The 6,021-nt window shown below is 39.4% G+C and overlaps 1 protein-coding gene across 1 annotated transcript in view; it reads left to right on the plus strand.

The window, feature by feature from the left end:
- Positions 1-6,021, plus strand: part of MYOM1 (myomesin 1) — a 161,101-nt gene that overhangs the window by 75,918 nt on the left and 79,162 nt on the right. The window lies entirely within an intron of this gene.

Below are 6,021 nucleotides of genomic sequence, written 5' to 3' on the forward strand. Positions count from 1 at the left end.
TCCAGCATCATTCCTATCACCAAGACCATATTTTCCAACTCTGATCTTTCCTCTTTGTTCCCAACCATTGCATTTCAATCACCAATAATGATCAATACTACCATCAAATTGGCCCCCAGCTCATGGAGACCCCACATGTTACAGAATAGAACTGATTCATAGGATAAATGTTGATTATTCAAAATTATTTAAATTCATAATTATATTGTTTCTCTCTTTAGGAAAAATAACTATGTTAAATTTTTGTTTGTTTATTTTTGTTAGATGCTATGAGTCAGTACTGCTTCATAGCAATCCTATACAATTTACAGGGACAATATTTGGCTTTGTTTTGGTAATTTAACCTGTTTTTAAGCAAATGGAGAGAGTCAGTGATGTCTGCTTTTAATTCCCTCCTCTTGCCAAGAATGTTATCTGAAAGTATTCATGGAATGTCAAGCATCAGACAAGAAAAGGCAGGCTATATGCTTTTATGGGTACTTTGTATGTTGTCTTTTTGACTAAAGAATAAAGTGGATAACTTGTTTAAACTAGTTTTTGGTTTCTTAATTTTGGTTTTATTTTCTATATTAAATAATCTAAAAAAGAGGTGGAAGGGACCTTAGACCTCATCATCTACTACTTACAAATAGTCCAGAGAGAAAAAAAAGTATAAAGCTAAGGTCAGGCTTTGGGCTCTTTCTGCTGTAGGACTAAAGCAATGTTATATGTTTCTGATGAAAGGACACGACATGCCCATTGCTTCCCTATCTGCTTCTTCCAGGTGCAAGGCCTCAAGGAGGGTATCAGCTATGTCTTCCGTGTCCGTGCCATAAACCAGGCAGGTGTTGGGAAGCCATCTGATCTTGCCGGTCCTGTGGTAGCAGAAACCCGCCCAGGTGCGCTTTTATTTCCCATTAAAATTAATCTTATCTGGGTAAGATAACCAAAATAGCATCCAATATCACTTCAATGCCTTTTCTTTTGATTTTTTTCAACTGTAAAAACCATTCTTAGGTTTTGAGTGGGCCATACTGGAAACAGGCAACGTCCCAGATTTGGCCCACAGACCATAGTTTGCTGACCCTGGGTTAAACTAACAGCTGTCCTCACTAAAGGGTCTATAGAATTGAGTCAGCCAGAGTCTACCCACACTTGCTCATTTCAAAGATGCCATGCTTGGACTAGGCAAGACAGTCTTTCCCTTTATTGTGAGAACAAAGTTACATTATATAATAATCATCTTTTAGTATTGCAATCTGTATAATTTTTCAAAGGTATCATATATGTTAGTTTATTAAAATTATGTTAAAGAAAGCAATAGAGAGGATTTAAAAATATTTACCAATTATTTTTGGTTTATATTCATTCTAATCCAAAAGAATTTGTACTTTAATCTGTCCCTATTTTCAGACTTAAATTAACAAAGGGCAGATCACTTTGTTTATTTTTCTCATGAGAAAACAGCATACAATAGAAAACTATTTTTATATTATGCTATTAGCAAAGTATTTTTTAAAAGTTACCCTTTGTGGAGTTATCTGCCCCTTTCATCCAGTTTCTTCATAACCTGTTTTCAACTGCTCTTGTACTTACTCTCTAGACAAGGGGTTCAAAAAGTGACCTCTCTCTCTATAAAAGTATAATGGATGTTCAAACCCACCTGTTACTCCTCAGAAACCCTATACAGGATTGCTGTGAGTCAGAACCGATTCCATGGCACTTAACAACAACATCCTTATTCAGGAGTCCTGGTGCTTCACTGTAGGATAAGCACTGAACTGCAAGGTCGGTTTGAACCTTAAGGTTGGCAGTTTAAACTTACCAGCTACTCCATTGAAACCCTATACAGGGTCTCTATGAGTCGGAACTGACTCAACAGCACTTAACAACAAGTGTCGCTCATTTAAAGAGAGACTCTCACTTGGGTCCATTTTACATCCAGTTGGTACATTTTATTTCCTCACAGTTGTAAACTGAAGGCTCTGATTTTTGTAGAAATATGTGTCTTGGTGTCTTCCTGTGTTGCCTTTAAACTGGTTTGTGTATCCCTAGCATTTTTCTGTTTCCTCATGAGTTTTTGCAAAGGACACTTATATGTAGTGTGGCGCTTCCTCTGAGCATCCACCATTTGTTATTGTTAAGTTCTGACTCATTGCAACCTTGTTATAGGGTTTCAAAGGAGCAGCTGGGGGATTTGAACTACCAACCTTGCAGTTCAAACCAATCTTGTGGCCCAGTGCATTATTCTGCAGTGCTATACCAAGTCTCAGATGATTATAAAGGGATCTTGTAATCTATGCACTGGGAAGTCAAAATGATCTTTTAGGCTGTGGATTCCAAATCTAATTGTCTAAAGAAAAGTTAAATCAATGTCTTATTTCCTCATCAGTAGCCTCAGAATGGCATCTGGCCAAGTGTGACATTCCCAGAAGCATCACTAGAGCAGAACTGGATCTGCTGTATCCAGTTCTGGGTGACCATTTTGTTTCAGTGATTTGGAATCAGGCATCACAAGCATTCTCTTTTGACCACCCCATTCCCAGAATGTAACTACAAGCAACAGTTGCAGATACCTGCATGCTACACAATGCCATGCTAACCAGCTTAGGACCCGCTGGCTCTGTTTAGAAAAGAATTCTCAGATGCACAAAATGACGTGTTTCCCATTGAAGGAACACTGAGACCCTAGAGTGACATTTGGACTTGTTCCATTTGCTAAGTTTACATTCCTCCTTGCATGTATATTTCTGAAGCCTCTTGTACATGCCAGCTGCTATTGGGCCCTGGGAGACGAGAAATGGACAAGAAGGATGGAGCCCAATATGGGACTTACAGTCTAGTGGGAAAGCTAGAGTTGACACCATGGTTTGATACTGTTGTTGTCAGTTAGTTGCCATTGAGCCAGCTTGACCTCCTAGTTATCTCGTGTATAACAGAATGAAATGGTGCCCAGTCCTATGCCACCTTCAAGATTCTTGTATGTTTTGGTTACTGTATTCATCCTTCTCATCGTGGGTTTCCCTCATTTTCAGTAACCCTCTCCTTTATCAAGCATGATGCCATTTTTTTGCTTAGCAATTGGCATCCTGATGATGCGCCATCCTCACTTCTAAGGAGTATTTGGCTGTTTCTTCTAAGACTATGTCCATTCTTCGGGCGCTCTGTGGCATAGTCAATACCCTCTGCCAACACCGCAGTCTGTCTGTCTTCCTCTGTCACTGTCCAGTTCTCTCATGCATCATGAGGCTACGAAAGAGACCACGGTTCGAGTCAGGTACACCCTAGTCATCAAAATGACATGTATGCCAAAACTTTCCCAAAGCTGAACACAGCAATAAAATGAGAGTTTGTAAGTGCTTGTAAAAATTGTATGTAGTCTAAAATTTATTTATTTTGTTAAATATCAGTATAATACTTTTATCCTGGTATCTTATGTTAGAATGGAAGGAAAATATTTTATCAATTTTAAGACTCAAGATTTAGAAACTTAGGTTCTTATTTCAGAAGAACGATTTCTTTTGGAAAACTTTTTAAATTTTCAGATAGAAAACCAACCAACAAGAGACCTCAGGTGTAATTTGAGTTCCCATTAAAAGTTAACTTAAACCACTGGGGATAGTAGGATTACTAACCTTCCACTGAAGTTAAAGAACATGCCAGATGTAGCCCAGTCATTACTACAAAGTCTAACTGTGCCAGCAGTGAGGATTCAGGTGACAGACTTCATGTGTCATGCTTTACTAAGAAATCAATTAGCTAGAGAAGCCTATAAAAAAATAACCTGAAAAATATTTAATGTAGATTTGTTAGTACATAAAAGGACACTTCTATACTTGATACTTGATCTTTTAAAAGTCATGCTTGTGGTTGATCACATTAAACCTGAGGCACAGTTGAAGGCAAGGTGAAACAGATCAGGCTGAAGACAAGAAAGAGACCTGCCAATGTGTAGCAGGTGACCTAGAGGGCAATGGTACAGACTGAAGAGCTGGTGGTACAGACTGAAGGTATTCTTATCAGAGCAAAGGAGCAGCAATCAAGAGTCAGGGGATGGGCAGGGAGACTCAGGAAGAAGGCAAACTCCCAAGCAAGCACCATATTACAGGAAGTTGGGCTTGATCACCAGAAGCAGGACATACTAGAAGAATGCTGAAGTACCAATAGGAATAAATAGTTGAGATTGAATGTGCAATCTACTAACAAAGGGCTCATTGAAGTTCCAGATTCAAAAAATTGATTGGTTCAGAGCTTGGTAGTTCTAGGAATGCAAATATGTGTTCAGTGGTATAATCTTGAAAGATACTGAAGTATATTACACAAGACTCACAATGATTAGCTTGACTACTTTAGGAAACTGTGCTTGCATTTGCTTACTGATTTACCTCATTTACCATTAGAACTGTGGTTCTTAACCCTGGCTGTACAATAGAATCACACTAGGAACTTCTGGAAAATACCAATATCCAACTTCCACTCCAGAGCAATTGAATCAGAATCTCTGAGGGTGTAGCACTGAGCCACAAGCTTGGTTTGAACCACAAGGTCAGTGATTCAAACTCACCAGCCACTCCTTTGAAATCCTATACAGGGTCATTAAGATTCAGAACTGACTTGAGGGGACTTAACAAGGACTCCTGGTGTGGCACTGTAGAATCAGCACTGGACTGTGAACCATAAGGTCAGCAGTTCAAAACCACCAGTTGCTCCTTGGAATCCCTATACTGGATCACTATGGGTCAGTACTTAACAACAACAAGGGTGGGCCTGGAAATGGGTTTATTTATTCGTTTGATTGACTGGTTGATTTTTAGCTCCCTGGGTAATTCTAGTGTGCCAGGTTAAAGAGGTGACATTAGACTATGAGCTCCTTCAAAATAGGAACTGTGTCTTTTTTTTCTCTGTGTTCCAAGAACCTAGCTTAGTACCTGTTGGGTGGGCATTTAATAAGTGCTTAAATGCAAAGATAATGATTTCCATGTTTTGAACAGTGAGTATGAATCTGTTTTGTAGTCACAACATATAAAGTTAATCCAGTTGTTTTTAGCTATCATCAGGTTGGTCCCAACCTACAGAAATCCCATGAATAACAGGACAAAATACTGACCAGTCATACATCACCTCCATGATCAGTTGAAAAGCAGACTGGTGTAATCCATAGGGTTTTCATTGACTGATTTTCAGAAATAGATTGTCAGCCTTTTTTCTCAGTCTACTTAGTCTGGAGGCTCCACTGAAGCCTGTGTAACATCATAGCAGTACACAGTCCTCCACTGTCAGACGTGCACATTGGCTATGCATTAGATGCATTGGCCAGGAATTGTAATGTGCATCACAGTTATTGAGGGAGACCAGAAGAGAGGTATCCAATGGAGGCTGTGAGACAGCACCAGGGTGGGTTAGCAGCTTCAACACAAGGAAACAGCATTTCATGAGACAGGTTATTTTAATTCCCTTCTGTCTGCTTCTACTCTGTCCCACACTCTCTCTCTCCCTCTCTTTCACTTTTCTTTTCTCTCTCACATGCACACAACACCAAGAATGACAAATAGTTAAAGTTTGTAAAAATGATGTTAATGCTAATGCAAGACTTAAATTTTCACATATTTTGAAACATATGGAAATACAAAGTTTACTGTGATTTTTTATTTCAGCATAAAATTTTTTCCTACACTATTGTTGTTGTTGTTAGGTGCCATCAAGTTGGTACCGACTCATAGCGACCTTATGCACAGCAGAATGAAACACTGCCTGATCCTGGGCCAACCTCACTACTGTTGCCACACTTGAGTCCATCAATGCTGCCACTTGGCTAATCCATCTCATTGGGCGTCTTCCTCTTTTTCTCTGACTCTCCCCCACCGTACCAAACATGATATCCTTCTCCAGCGACTGGTCCCTCCTGACAACATGTCCAAAGTATGAGAGACGAAGTTTGGCCATCTTGGCCTCTAAGGAGCATTCTGGCTGTATGTACTTCTTCCAAAACGGATCTATTGGTTCTTTTGGCAGTCCATGGTACTTTGAATATTCTTCTCCAAC

The sequence above is a fragment of the Chrysochloris asiatica genome, unplaced genomic scaffold, assembly GCF_000296735.1.
Source record: "Chrysochloris asiatica unplaced genomic scaffold, ChrAsi1.0 scaffold00103, whole genome shotgun sequence".
Lineage (NCBI taxonomy): Eukaryota > Metazoa > Chordata > Mammalia > Afrosoricida > Chrysochloridae > Chrysochloris > Chrysochloris asiatica.